Below are 16,148 nucleotides of genomic sequence, written 5' to 3' on the forward strand. Positions count from 1 at the left end.
TTTATCTTTAAAATAAAAAAAAAAATCATAAACTCTACAAGCCTGCCTCATGACTGCATGAGGCTTTGGGAGGACATCAAGACACAAACCATAACAACTAGCCTAGGGAAAGATAAAATTCAAAAGTGATGCATGGTTTATATTGAGCCTGTATTGCTTTTTAATAATTGTGAAATTAAAAATCATAAAATGAACCATGGTAAATTGGGGAGCATCTATGTAAAACAAAAAAGTAAGAAGAGCTGAGTTGAACGATAGCAAGAGCACCCAGGCTTGCTTGTGCTTCCTGAATGGAAGCTTGGGAAGATATATTTTTCAATTTCATGTGTGTGTATTTAAACTGTTAGAGGGGAAACACTCATTTCTTTCTATAGGGATGTAGGAAAACTAAGTGGAGACTGCTTTCCTCTGGATATTTTTTTTCTCCTCACTGAAAACTTAAGGAAACTATTGAGAGGATTATGGACTTAGCCCCAAAATAAGACAATAGGCACGTAAAGTTTTAGATATACTGGTGAATCTAAATTGTTTATTTAGAAGATACACTTCTAAATGAATGGATTTTCTTAAAAGAAAAGCAAAACAAAACAGTTCCTATTCTACTGAATAGTGGGAAAAGAATGTGGCTAAGAAGAGGTGCAAATAAACAGCACGGCTCCCCGATACAACCACAGCCCGCCACTTCCCACACTTTGGCAACTACACTACAACTTTCCAGCAAGTAATTTTTTTTCCTATGAAAATACAAAATTGCAAAATTAAATAATTTCCCTCCACTACGGGGCTTCTCCTGAGTTCTGATATAGTCTTAGTAGAATAACTGCAGAGATCTAGCTATCCCATATAGAATAACAGAAATACTGCATTGTACAACGTGCAAGTATGGGATTCATTATTGTGTTTGTTTTCTGTTCACTTTCTGCTGCTCATTTCTAAAGCTTTAATTTTTTGGGAAGCTGTTAGAGTGGGAAATTTGATTGGCTATATAGTTGGAAAGTCTGCTGGTGGCTATTTTGAGAACTATTTACATTTCACCAGTAGACAAAAGAGAAAATGCTTGACACAGAGTAGATTTTTAAAATTTCACCATAAAATTTCAATATGGCATTAAAATGAAAGTAGAGATGAGGTCGATGGTGTAGTCAAGTATCTTGTCAGCTGTCTTTCTAATTATTCCTTTAGTTCTCTCCTTTGTCATACAGATATTTGTATTTAAATTTAATGTACATAACATATATAAGATTATCACATATTTTAATATATACCTGATATATGTATAATACATATTGAATTATCTTGCAAAGAGTGAAGAAGATACAGGAAGTCTATTTCCCTCTGAGCAAGGGTACACAAGAAAATGTAAAAACAGACAAAAGCAACCCTAGTGTCCAAGTCATACAGTGTCTTGCAAAGTAGAGTCATAGGCTCAAGTTTATTTATGAAAAAATAAAGAAGGGAGTAGAACCCAGAGGTTACCACACAGGACCCACTTTATTCAAAGCTTGCACACAGGATCTAGGATTCAATTCTAGGTTGCCCTTAATTTTTTAAAAAATGGAGAACTGAACTTGTTTCATAAATGTGTTCCAAGATTTTGGTACAATGTTACATTTTACTGCTATCTATGTCAGTCAACTTCAATCCAAAACATATTTTCAGTTATGAAGAAAAGAATGATACATTATTTTCTTGAATAAAAATATGAAACTTTTAAAAGGACATATTTTCAAGAATAAAGCTAGAGGAAGGGGAAGGAGAAGGAGGAGGAAAGGAAGAGGGGGAGGGGTAAGGGGAGGAGGAAAACGAGGGGGAAGAGGAGGCATAGGAGGAGGAAGGGAGTGAGGAGGGAGGAAGCAGGAAGGTGGGGATAGGGAAAGGGACAAAAGAAGTCACAGGAAATTTTCTCTATGGCTTCATCTTGAATTGGAGTCTATAAAGGAATTTTAGACCATTTTCCTCCCTCCCTTCCTGTCTTCCTTTCTTCCTGTCTTCCTTCCTTCTTTCCTTCTTGCCTTTATCTCTCTTCCTTTCTTCCCTCCTTTTTTCTTTGTGCATGTGTGTGTATGTGTGCACACGTGCGTGCATGCATATGTGTATGTGGTACTGGGCGTTGAACCCAGGACCTCTGCACTGAGCTACATCCGTTACTAACAGTTTCACACAGTGTTTTCCTACACTGCCTAGAGTGAGTTCAAACTTTCATTTTTCCTATTTCAACCTCACTGAGTACTGGGATTACAGGTGGGTGCCATGACACTCAATTAAGAACGCTTTCTAATGACCCCAGACATCTTCGGGAAGCCTGATGAGTCCGGGCTCTGTCTCCCTGACCAATGTGCAAGGCAGGCAAAACCTTGGGCACCCTCTGGGGCCTCAGTAGCTAGAAAGGTCAGAAGCATCTGGGACCCCACCTTGCCACCGTTCACCAGCACAGGAGCTACACTGAGCACTGGGGAACTTCGGACTCTCGCCCTGCCACTGACACACAATCAGGACAGTGAGACTGCACTACAAGGAGTCTCTGGATCTTCAGAAATAACAAAACAAAGGAGCAAAATGCAATCTCAGATGTCTACACCACCCAAGACAAGTCCAGGAGGCACCAAGGAGCCTGGAAGTCATGCACCTGAAATTCCTGAAATGATGGCAACTGAGGTAAAGAAACAACTCCATCAGCCCACAGAAGACAACAGATCAGAAAAAATGTCTCAGGTGAGAAAAGAAATGACAACAGTAACGAAAGAAATGTTCAGCATATCCAAAGATGACATAGACAAGAAAATAGAAGAGCATAGACAACTCAGTGAAACCTTCAGAAACAATATAGAAAAGAACTAGAAGGTGTGAAACCGATGCAAACAGATATCCAGGAACTTAAAAATTCCATTGAAAGCTTGCAAAACAGCCTGAACGAAGCTGAAGATTGACTTTCAGACCTTGAAGACAGCATTGCCACTAATGAACATCGAAGAAGGGATCTCTTAAGAATGTTTTCTAGTGAATAGAATTTATTTGCTTAAATCTGTTTTTGAATTTACTTTTGCAATTATTTAAGAGCAACTGGTGTAGCTGTACTAACCTAGAGAGAAAGCAGGGCTGTGAAACAGTATCAGGCCTGAAGGAGACTATAATCTCAATCGGTATGCAGTGAAGACAAAAGCAAATATCAAAGCAAGACACACTCCTAAATACAGAGATATTAATATATCTATTTAACTATCTATCTATATTTTTTAAATTGACATTTTTGGACAAAATTTGCTGTTTCTGCTGTGATTTGCTGTCTCTGTGATAACTTGTTTAAAAACATGGATTTGTTCTGTTACCCTGGTTTGTCTCAAACTTATGGGCTTAAATAATCTTTCTGCCTCAGTTTTTCAAGTATATATTACGTCCTGGTGGGATAATTTTTATATGTTATGGGCTTTTATATATTGAAAAATGCATTGTGAATTTTGTTTCTTAGGAAACATTTCACTCCTGAGAGGTTTCTTTCATCTTTGAAATATGGCTCAACAGAGGACTTCTCTAATATTATGAGCAGTTCATAAAACAAAATAAGCAGGAGTAGTGATTTCATCATCATAGATGTGGAGGGGGGAGTAAAAGACCACTGTTGAGAATGTTACAAATGTATTTCATCCTTTTGATCACGGTTGCAATGGATGATCTCTCGTATTCTTTCAACACTTGTGACTCCACAAGTCTACGATAGTCTGTGACATGGAACAGCACATAGATAAAGAGAAGTGTCTTCACTCCAGACTGGGAATTCTTGCACAGATATGAAATACAAGCTGGGTGTTTAATAGCAGGTAGTATTTAAGTAGGCAGAAGAGAGAGTAAGATCATTATAATGTGGAAAGAAGAAAGACATCGGGGAAGAAAATGGAGCACATAGGAACTCAATACTTTCGAGGACAAGAAAAAATTTGGCCTGACTGGAATATACAAGTTATACAGAAAGTTGAGAAGGTAAGAAAGTGGGAAGATATAGCTGTGAAAGGCTTTCAGTACTAGGTAGGCATTGGGCAGGTAGGATCTCACTTCATTTGAACATTATCATTTAGATTCGTGATAGTATTGGAATAATCTGTTACATATGCATCTTAGTGAGATTAAAATCGTTATATGGAAAGGAGATCAAGATATGTAGATAATTTGAACATCAATATGTGAAGACCTAGTCTTGGAAAATGCCAGGATCTTTTCACGCATAACCATTTTAAAGAGAATATATTCATGTTAATTGACCTCTAGCAATGAGGATAGACTATTGCTTTTCTTCTATATTTTCTTCTAGCAAAATAATGTACAGCTGAATGTAAATTGCATTGCCCAACTAAAGACTTCCTTTGAGTGAAGAGTATGAGGGTTCTGCTGGTGTGGGGAGGAAAGACGGGGGCAAACTGATTTTAAGGCACTGGCTCATATCATTATGATACCTAGCAAATCTGTAATCTTGAAGGCAGGGCGGTAGACTACAGAATAACGTAGGAGTAAACATTAACAAGCAACAGGCTGGAAACGGCAAATTCCTGCTTTTCAAAGTTGAGGAAAATTTTATCTTTCCTGGGAAATATCATTTTCCCCTTTTGAGGTCTTCAATTGATTGGGTGAGATAAACTGGATGGTAATCAGATTTACTCACAACCTACCCATTTAAACATTATTCCCATCTAATACATACCTTTACAGTGATATATAGATGTACATTCAACTAAACAATGAGGCTCCATAGCCTAGATAACACATAAAAGTTACGGCAGCATGTAATATTTTATGTGAGACATGAATTGCTGCTTTGGCGTTTATGTGCAACCATTTTTAAACAGAGCCATCACTTATTAGAAAGATCCATAGAAAGAGGTAACCGTTAGAGCACTTTGTTCTCTCTAGCCTTCCACCACTCATTCACGCCTGATAACTGAAGTAGTTTTTATATCATCAGGTTAAGAACTAACATATTTAGTTTAGTTTTTGGCATAAAACAGAATAAGAGGAACCTGCTATGAACTCTTTTCATAGAAGGAAACAGCTAGATTCTCTCACCTGATAAATTTGCGTATTTCCTGTACTTTGAAGAAAGGGTAGGAAGATACATAACATTATCCTTTCCAATATGCCACTCCATGGCAATTTGAAATGCACAGTAGTATTGCTATTCATGGCATTTGATCATGTTTTTCTTTCTGAATTGAATTTAGTACTTATATATATTCAGATGAACTTTCTTTCCTATTTTTTTACTCCTTTCCAAATATCTTTATGTCCATAATTAAGTGATTAGGTGTGATTAATCATTAAACTTGATAACTAAAACTTCGGAATGGCTTGCCCTAGGACTATGCAACAGAAAAACAAAAACAAAGTAAAACAAAAAGATGTCCTGGCTAGAAGGTAAATTATTTTGCTGTTATTCTCTAGTGATTACATTTAAACATTGAAAAGTAGAGGATGAATTTTGAATCTGAAGGAGTAGTTAAAATATTACAGCTTTAAAATACCCAACTGGTGTTATTAGTGAGCAGCACTTCAGGAATTCATCTTGTATAGTCGAATGGTTTGGGAGAGACAATTCCTCCTTACATCTGACCAGGATGATTTTCACAAGAAAAAAGCCAGAAGGGAAATAAAAGGGTAGTATTCAATTTAGTGACCTCTGGGCAGAACAAACAATTTAATTTTAAAGTAAGATTAACTAAAAATGGAGTAAAATTGGATATTATGTTATAAGAGACACATCCTTGAAGAAAGCACCTAATCTTTAATAACCAGAAGGGAAAATGTTGGACCAGGAAGAAGGTCCATGGAGAAAATTTCGGTAATGGGTTGAACTAGAAAGAAGCCCAGTAAACAAGTTTGATTAGCAATATTGCTGACAGTAAGAAGACAAACAAGATGTGGTCAGTTTCAAAACAAAAACAGATCTGTCCCTCCGTTTCACTTCTTCAGAAATTCATTCACTGAGTCTTGGTAGTAAAATGATGTTGGTGAGGACTAATGAATTGTGATTTGTTAGCTTCTCCCACAAAAACATTACAGCATTACAAGTTATTTCAAAATCTTTTAAAATATCAGCAAAATAAAATTAATCAGATTATTTACCTGTACCAAAGAGGATATGTAAGGATTAATGAGTTAATTATTATGAAACATTGAAACACTTTGGTTTATCTGAATGAAAAATGAAAATAATTATTTATGGCTTTGCTAGAATGTTTCAGTAATCATAATTACTTTGAGTATAGGTTTATTCTATTCTAGTTTTGTTACCTTATTTATATTTTTTCTAGTACAAATTAAACTTGTGGCATAATTTGGACCAGAAGTAATATTTGACAGAACATAATTACCTTAGTAAAATAATGTTAAAACTGTCACATATGAGCATGCTCTATCTTTAACATAATGATTTTCTTTGTATGTGCTTAGACAGGGGTTTTATTGACCTGTGATATATCTTAAAATGGGACACAGTTGTGGACATTTGGTTATTTTCTTTTTTAAATAGACTTGAAGCCACTCTGAAGCAATTTGATGGAAAAATAGCTGAATTAAAATGAATCATAATTATCAACTTACAAAGATGCAATATGTTTAGTATTTGTTCAGTTGAATGCAATAGGAAAACACAAGTTAAGCTTTGACAGATAAAAGGAAAAGCAGAGGAGTGAACACTTGCAGAATCCAAAGGGTGGAAGTACCAAGAGGGGTCATGAAAATTACCACTTTTCTGCAGGACCACATTGAAAACTACCATGCCCTTGAGGATCCAGCCTAATGAGGGATACATTACATACAATACATTACATACAATGCAAAATAAAACAAACTAAGCTAAAAACTAAATTCCTCTACTATGGGAAATAGATTTGAGTCTTCTGAATCTCCCCTAATTTTATCCTGATAATTTCTACTATTCTATTTTTGATTTTAACTATTTATGAGATACTTTACTACAAATGTGTCAATTGTATTCTTTAATAGCCTTCTGCTATTCTGCTTTCTCCCTTCCTTCCTTCCTTCCTTCCTTCCTTCCTTCCTTCCTTCTTTCCTTCCTTGCTTCCTTCCTTCCATCCTCTTAAGTAAAAGAAAGGCCTTTTGTTCTGAAAAACAGCCTCTAGGTCTCTCTTTTACACTTCTGTTTTTGATACCTACACTCTGGCAAGTGCTAACAAGTTTTAAAAATTACTGGACAATATTTTCTGAACAGAGGAGGGATAGGCATCCTTTGGCACAAGTGTTAATGAAATGCTGGACAGGAAATGGTTGCTGACACACTGTTACTTACCAGCACCTAATTTTTCCTAACCTCATCTTCTCATCCTTTTTCTAGCACTTTCATTCTCCCTGTTCTGCTCACCCGCTTCTTCTGCTTCTTCTCTTGCATTATTTTCTTTCTTCCTTTTATTTTTTTTTCCAAAAATTTCTCCTTATCATTGGTAGACATCCAGATGGCACCGAGAGTGAAAACTGCCACAGAACAGGTCTAGCTACTCAACATAAACACGCTTGTCAGAACCAATGACACTGGCACCAGAGATCTTGTTAGAAATAAAAATCTTAGAACCTATCAGCATTTCTAAATCAGGACTTGCCTTTTAATCAGATACCAAATCATTCATATGCACATTCAAGTTTGAGAACACGGAGACGTCCAGCAGATACCTGAAACTTCACACACCTCTAGCAAACCCACTGGCCACGTATTCCTCCTCCTCTTCCATAAGCAAGACTGTTGCTCTCCAGAAACTCTAAATGCAAGGGAGAAATCAGAGGGGCACTGCATAGCTTAGCTTAGAAACCCAGGAGGTCTTTCTAAATTCCTTTTTTCATCATCATCCTTTTGTAATGTCAGAAATCTTGTCATTTTTATTGTCTTCCTTTGAAATATTTCCTCAACATACCTCTAAAAACCTCCACTTCCATAGGTCCCATATTTCCCACAGGGACTCAAGCTAGAGGATTTATCATACATGGATCCTTTTGTATCCTTCATGCAGTAGATGCTTGCTAAATTTCATGCAGTAGGTGCTTACTAAATATTATTGAATGGATAGCAAATATAATTGTTACGTTTGAAAGAAATTGTAATGTTTCTTTATATGACTAAGAACCATGTACTATTTAGAAAAAAAGATTCATAATTTTAAATAAACAAATAAACACAAGTAAATCTTTGATGAATATTTGTGTACAGGTTTTTTCTGTGAACATGTGTTTTCATTTGCTTAAATAAATGACCAATGGTACAAAAGAAAAAAATGATAAATTAGACCTCATCAAGATTAAAAACTTGCTCTACGAAATCTCATGTGAAAGGGTAAAAGAAGCTATGCATTGTTAAAAATATTTGGAGTTACTTATTAGACAAAGTCCTATAATTTAAACTATGTATGAATTCTCTAAACTGACAATTAAAATTAAACAATTCAACTAGAAAATTGTAAAAATGACCAGATATTATACCTAAGAGGATATACAAATAGCTAATAAGCTCATTAAAAGATGTTTAATATCATTAACCATTAGAGAAATGCCGATTAAATCATAAAGAGCTATTACTACACACCTGTCAGAGAGGCTAAAATAAAAAATAATGACAATATCAAAAGCTGACAGGGATGGAGAGATCACTCATATATTGCTAGTGTGAGTATAAAATTGTGTCATCGCTCTGGAAAACAGTTTGGCAGGTTTTTTATCATATCTTAAACATTTATATCAGTTTTTAGGAATAGACTGTAACCATCATATAGAACACTGATGTCAGAAAAATTCCATAGATAAAAAATAATCTATCTTAACGGATTGACATTTAATATTGCCACATTGTAGATGATAGGACATATTCAGTAAAATAAATCTGGTGTGCTGGTATTAAAAATATATTTCAGTTTATGTAGAACTCCCAGGACTGAACAACGGCATGATTGATGGACATATGAACATCAATAATGTAGGCAATAGTGTTGTACAGTCTGTAAAGTGCTAGAAACTTGCTGGAAGTCTTTACTATTCTTTATCTTGCAGAACCACAATAAGGCATTATAAGCAATGCCTCTCTGAAACCGGGAAGGTATTATGAATATATTAAGTATTGAGAATTATTTTGACACAAGTATGTTAAATATCATTAGAGAGAATTTTCAATATTAGTTTCTCTTTAATCTAGTTAAACTTTTGAAATCATGTCAACTGATAACTTCAATTAATTTATTTTATTCTGCCTAGGTAAATATATTTATTTCTTTTTTTAAATTGGTATGTTTTCTGGATTTTACTGAGTGTATACTGAATTGTACACAAATGGGCAATTTTAAGGAATTTTAAATTATTTCACCACATTACAAAGGTAAAATAGTTCTGCGGTCTCCTAGGTACATTGTGGTGATGATGACCTTGGCCGTGCCCTGATCCTAGCCATCTCCAGACCCCAGAATGGCTCTTTAGTTGCTCACTCGCCCTCCTGTAGCCTTTTCCCAAAGTGTATTGCCCTAGTAATGGGTACAAATCTCACTGTTTTGTTTCACATCGTTTTAAAATAATTGTTATTACAGTAATGTGATAATAGAAAGAACAAAATCTCTAAACTGAGGATAAGAAGGAGCCATATTCATTATCATTTGTGGGTTATAAAACAGCAAGAATTTAAGAAAAATGATTGAAGTAAAAATAATATTCTCTAACCCTTTGCTTTTCTATAGGATCTATAATGAGAAACCCCAGAAAACATTATTGAAAATAGTCTGGCAACATCAAGAAATAGGAGTGTTGAAATAAGGGGGAAAAGACTGTTGACTGCCTTAATTCTATGCTTCAGTTCATAACCTGAATTTTGATGAAGTTTTATTTATGTCTACAATCTCATAACCTCTCCTATGAGGACACACCCTTCTACTTTAGACTTTACACTTCTTAAATCCTGGTCAGCGATGTTGGGACATCTGTCAACACCTGCATGCCTCCAAAAAATACAGATTTTCTCTACACTTCTCTTAGTTTTGAGTGTAGACAATTTTTACGTACTCACATTTGAAGGAGTTCTACTTCCTATTTCCAGAAAAGGTCTTTGAATTTTATTTGGTTGATTCCTCAGACTTAATCTGACCTGGAGTCTCTGGCTATTTTCAGATAAAAGCTATTTAGAACTTTAAAACAATAAAGTTTTTTAAAAACAATTTTTAAATTTTAGCTTTTATCTCCAATGAGTCCCCCAAATGATACGGTCTGAGATTCAGGCTGGGATTTCTGCATACTACATTGGGACTCAGTGTCATTCATGAATTGAATGAATTTATTTCACCTTCATAACACAAAGTACAGGTTGGAGCAATTGAGTGACTACATCTGTTACAGTTTGAATCTGGGATGTGCCCCAAAGGCTCAAGTGTTGCAGGTTTGTAAGAGGTGGGCTCTGATATCAATGGAAATGGACTTTGCATGTGCTGCCTGACATGTAGTAAGTGCTACATAGTTTTTTTAGGGCTGGGGATTTAGCTCAGCGGCACAGCGCCTGCCTGGCAAGTGCAAGGTCATGAGTTCAATTCCCGGTACCAGAAAAAAAAAAAAAAGAAAAAAGTTTTTTATTATTTGTCTGACAATGGGAAATATAGCTGGTATATCAAGAAAATAATTTCATTAACTATTCAAATTCAAAGGTCATAGAGAAGACCTACAGAAATTAAGTAGAGGTTTGTTTGTTTTTGCAGAGCTGGTGATCAAAGCCAGAACCAAAAGCAGTGTTTGCGTGCTAGGCTAACCCTGTACCACTGAGCTAACCCAACAGCCTTAAGAAAGCATCATGAAGAAGTGATCAGAAATGATCCACTATATCAGCAACAACAGTAAATAAGTGAATGGGAAATGATAGTAATAGCTATTTCAGAAAAAATTTCTACTATCTTTAGTACTGCTGCACAGTTTGCTGGGCTAACATGGTCCTGGAACATGAGTTTCAAAAAGCCTGAGACTAGACGCTGGTGATAGGTGAGTGGGGCAATAGATATTACAGAAACATCACCTTGAATTTTGTATATTTCAAGTGTGTTCTGGTACACGACCTTGGAGACCCAGAATATGGTATTTTAAGTTTGAACTTTTTATAGCGCTTAGGGCCCTATTTGAAGATATGCACTCTGATGGGGTTTTTTCCCCAGTAGAGTTAGAAGAGGTTGGATAGGGCAGTGAAAAAGGGATTGGATACCTATTTTAAGAATGCAGTATTTGACCCAGTATTTATCCAATTACCTAATTTCTTAAAAGCCATTTACCTTTGTGGGAGCAAGCTCTTTAATTCTCTTTCATTATAAACTCACAATTTACAGCCAAATGTTTCGTAGTTCAAACATTACTATATTTACTATCTTATACCCTGATCTAATTTGTAGCTCATTTTACTCCAAGATGTAATATTAGTTTACATCCACATGAAAACCTCGAAAGATAGCCATTCTAGTGACTAGTAATTTCTTCTTTTGTCTCAATTTGGGTGTAATATACATTTTTTTATTTTTGAGACAGAATTTCACTACGCAATTGAGGCTGGCCTTGAGCTCACTTTGTAGCCCAGGCTGGACTAGAACTCACATGATCTTCCTGCCTCAGCCTTCTGAGTGTTGGGATTATAGGTGTGTACCATCACATCCGGCTGCATGTAATAGTTTGACAATCAAAGAACATTAGATTTGTAAAATTCAGATCAGTTACTATAATTAAAAATAAGTATAGTACTAAAAATTAGCATGTGCTTAAAATAAGCACTTTAGTAAATTAAGTTTTTAATATGCTTTTTTACAAAATAAATCAGTATTTTTTTCATTTATTTAATATTGAGGATGCAGTATACCAATTCACATTGATAGCCAAGGTAACAATTACATGTATAATGTATGGAATTTTGATTTCCAATTTTTAATTAACTGTACTATGAAAATACCCTACACTGTACATGTGCTGAGTATTCAAAATCCTGTGATGTTACAGATATCCTAATTTCCACTTTCCACTTATTCATATACCAGAAAATGCATTTTGCCTACTTAAAATGTATAAATTTTGAATGAATTTGAATATGAAATTTGGATGAAGGAAAATTTCTAATGTGAAAATTTTAAAAATGTGAAAAATTCCAGAATTATGTTGACGTGGTCTATAATTAAGCCTAAATCTGAAGTCCTCAATTTATCAGCAAAATGACCTTGTAAAAGTCACTTGACCTCCTTAACTATAAATTTCTCACTTTTAAAATGAGAATAATTTTATCCAGTGATGTGGGGTGCTTAGCAAAAATAGTGCCTGAAGAGCCTGTGGCACAAGCTGGGTTTACAGTAAGTACTCAAGAATAGTAGCTACTAAAATGACAACACATTAACACTCATAAATATTCTTATGAAATATAAGAATACCAGAACTATTAATTAAAGTAATTATAAGATGTCAAGATATAATTTGGAGTCATTAGGTAATAACTGGTTCATGACCAATACTCAATCTTAAGGTAGAACATAAACAGAACACTTTTCTTTCTGTCAACCATATTTTTTGAGCCAACTAACACATTTAACAAGAAACTTATCTGTTAAAGCTCTGTGATTTATCAATTCATCTGCTTATTCCCCTGGGCATCCCCAGTTCTTCCTAATCAATGCTCCTTTACCTCTTTGAATTTGATTTTCCTCTCCAAAGGGAACAAAAGAATAGCATGTGAAGGTCTTACTTAGTTGATACTTATCTGCCTGTCTCTCTTATGCATCTGAAGAACACTCAGTGAAAATAAAAGGCTTAAAATATGAGAGATTTCCAGTAGGGTAATAGGGAAAAAAATGATTGTTTCCTTAGGATATGTTACTGAAAGACAGTTTGCATCATTTTACACATATACTGATCAAACTTTGGTTTATCATCCACATTTTCAAAATGGAGATTAAATACCAATCTCTTAAAGTTACTTGGAGGTTTGAAAGTAAATAGTATTTAGTTTATAAGCAATACTTACTGGCCTTTTTTTGAAATTTGTAAGTATTTGTTCATGTTAGCTACCATGATAATTACACTGGTAGTGATGATAAAGATGATGTAGCCAAGAAGTCTTGAGAGAATTCTGAAATGGGAAAGATGATTTGATTTGACACATTTAGGGCTTTATAAAACTTTTCCTAAATAAGTGATATTGTGTTCTCACATCCTCACATATAGTAGATATCCAAGACATTTTGTCCTGGAAGACAAATATTTTAACATCTAATTATTTAGATGTAGCACATGGTTGGAAACAAGAGCAGGTCCGTGAGTGCAAAAAAGTATAAGGAAATTATCTGAGATGTAGCACATATAATTCTCACAAAATTGAAGTAGGACAAAGCATGATGTAAATCATTTTACTAAGTCAGATTAAAAGTGCTATTACTCATGGTTATGTAATACTATCTATAATTTCTGTGTTAAACTTGACATTATAAATCCTTTAATCTGCGTATTTAAAAGCCGTTCTATGGCTCATTTTTCAAACAGATTCCCGTTAACACATTTACTGCTAATGAACCACTAACGTGTTCTCTCTTTCTTAGATAAACGCTGTTGACCAACATTATTATTTGCTCCTCATATAATTATTTTTTTGGCTTTTTAATTTAATTGCTTCAATAAAAAATACGCCAATAATGCATTTTTAATTACACTTCCCAGGTGACCTATGTAAAAAGAGGTTTTATAATGAAGCCACAATAATTAGCCTGTCACAGTCCAGTTTGGGGCTATTGTCTAGTTGTCCTTTCCATGGCTTGTTGTGGCATGACTAGAATTCTAAATACCTCGTGTATTATCTCCCATAATACTTAGGAAGGTATTAAAAATGTGTGCAATACTGGCAGAAGCAGGCTTTCTAATTATTGTCAGCTATTTCTACTGTGACGTGGTAAATTCCCTTGAGAACGGAAACAACAGCCCACTCCAGGGTTTGTAATAGGCCCTAGAGCCTAAGTAGTTGTAGACAGAGCTGCTTCCCTCTGGATAGATAATTGGTTTACATAGCAGCTCAACATCTGAACCAAATCCATTTTTTTTTTCCTATTGTGATTTCACTGTTTACCCTAATATACATAAACTATTTTGTTATATTAAATAGTGTATGACTCATTCTTTAATAGCTGAGTAAATTTGCATGTTCTGCCTCACCTGGAATACTAATGACTATTATGTCTGCCTATTTTTCATGCATGAAATGTTAAATATTTGGTTTGTTAAGTATACATGCTTACTATAAATAATGTGCTCTGGCAACTTGTTAGGTACGATTATCCTGTTGTTTCATTTAAGAAAAATGATTTCACTTAAAGAGAAATGCTGCTGAGTCCTAGGAAATTTAAGGATGGCTGTCCTAATTAAAGCTGTACAATCAATTGAGAAACATTTGTTAATGTGAATACTATAATTTACAGTACAATAGTGAGAATTTGTGATTCAAAGAAAGAAAGTATATTCTCCTGAGTATGCAGTACTTTACCTCATAAAAATAAGCAAATACACTCTGGTATATTGAAATTTCTGTTAGACTTCATTCATGTATCTCTTCCTTTCTCACTGATAAACTGCTAATGCTAAGTGTTGTTCCAAATACCATTGTAAATGGTTTCTTTTATATTTTGGTAAATCTCCAAGCCATGAAATTTTTGTTCAATCCCAAAATGAGTAAAGAAAGCAACATCACACACAGCAAGTCCAGTTCTCCTCAGCAGAATCTTGAAACACATTTCATTATTTTGTACTTCTGTTTCCCGGCACTCAGCTTTTTCATTCCTATGTCACAGTAAACAGAAAAAGTCAGTGCCTTCTGTTATCACCTTAAAATGTGGATGGTTTCCATGTGTCCTCAGTGCAGTCTTGTGGAGCATTTATTAACATCCAGGAAGAGTTCCATTCACCATCAGTACTTCTATCTCTTCTAGTAAGAATGCACTTTAGATAGATTTGTGGGCTCTGAATGATACGATTATTTGTCCAGTTTGTGTTTAACGTCAAATGAATGGGCAAAGAGATTTCACACTACAGCATATTTTTATTTTCATAGAAATAAATGATCTTCCATCAATAAGAATATAGAGAGTGAATTACATGTTGCATCAGCACGACATAATTTGTTTTCCTGTGTTTCAATAATCATGTCCAACGGATACCAAATGGAGCAAGTAGTTATATGACTCAGGCAAACTCCTTAATCACTTAGGTTCTCAGTTCTTTCATCTATGAAAAGGGTGAAATAAATAATATCAATTTCACAGAGAGTAAAAACAGATTATTTAAAGTGTAACGCACATGTTCAAACTAGGGTTAACAATAAATGTTGTTCCTTTCATTATCTTAATTTTTTCAATGTCCAGTTCAATTTTAACGAGCTCAAACTCCAAATGTTATGTGAATAGACATATGACTAGAATTTAAATTAAAGTTGTAAATGTATTGTTTGAAAAATAAACTTCCAAATACTATATATCATATACATTTGATACTGTATGGAATTTATCTATCTGTATTGTATCTCGAATATTAAATTCCTTTGTTATAGTTTAATAAAAGTTTGGTATGGATTGAACCACATATATTTAGGCCAATGATACATATCTGGGAAATAACACAAGATTAGCATACTTTTATTCATATATAATATATAAATATGAAAATACATAACATATGAAGGTATATATTCCTTAGAAAAGTAGAAAAGCAAAATTAAAAAAATGCAGTCATATGAGTGGTCAAATATCACCTTTTGGCATTTTAATAAACTGTTGCTTAGATAGAAATATCAAGCTATTACTAATGGCTATTAATGTGTACATGCTTCATGTAATTTTATAGTATCTTATTTTAATATCTGTAATTTTAATGAATTGCAATTTAGGAAAGAAACAATTTTCATTTACTTTCTATAACATAATTATGGATCAAATTAACCCCATACTAGTCTTAATTACATTTAGTTTCATTTGGCTGATCAAGCAATTAACATGCCACTGTATTTTGGAAGTTAAAAACCAAGTTGTTATAGCCTTTCTTCCAAAAAACATGTACTTGTTTATCTCATTTAGACACCACGTAAAATTGTTAAATTATTTCTTGAAGGGTTTGTTTTTTTCTGTTTTGTCATC

This window comes from Chinchilla lanigera, unplaced genomic scaffold, assembly GCF_000276665.1.
Source record: "Chinchilla lanigera isolate Chin_1 unplaced genomic scaffold, ChiLan1.0 scaffold00048, whole genome shotgun sequence".
NCBI classification, from domain to species: Eukaryota; Metazoa; Chordata; class Mammalia; order Rodentia; family Chinchillidae; genus Chinchilla; species Chinchilla lanigera.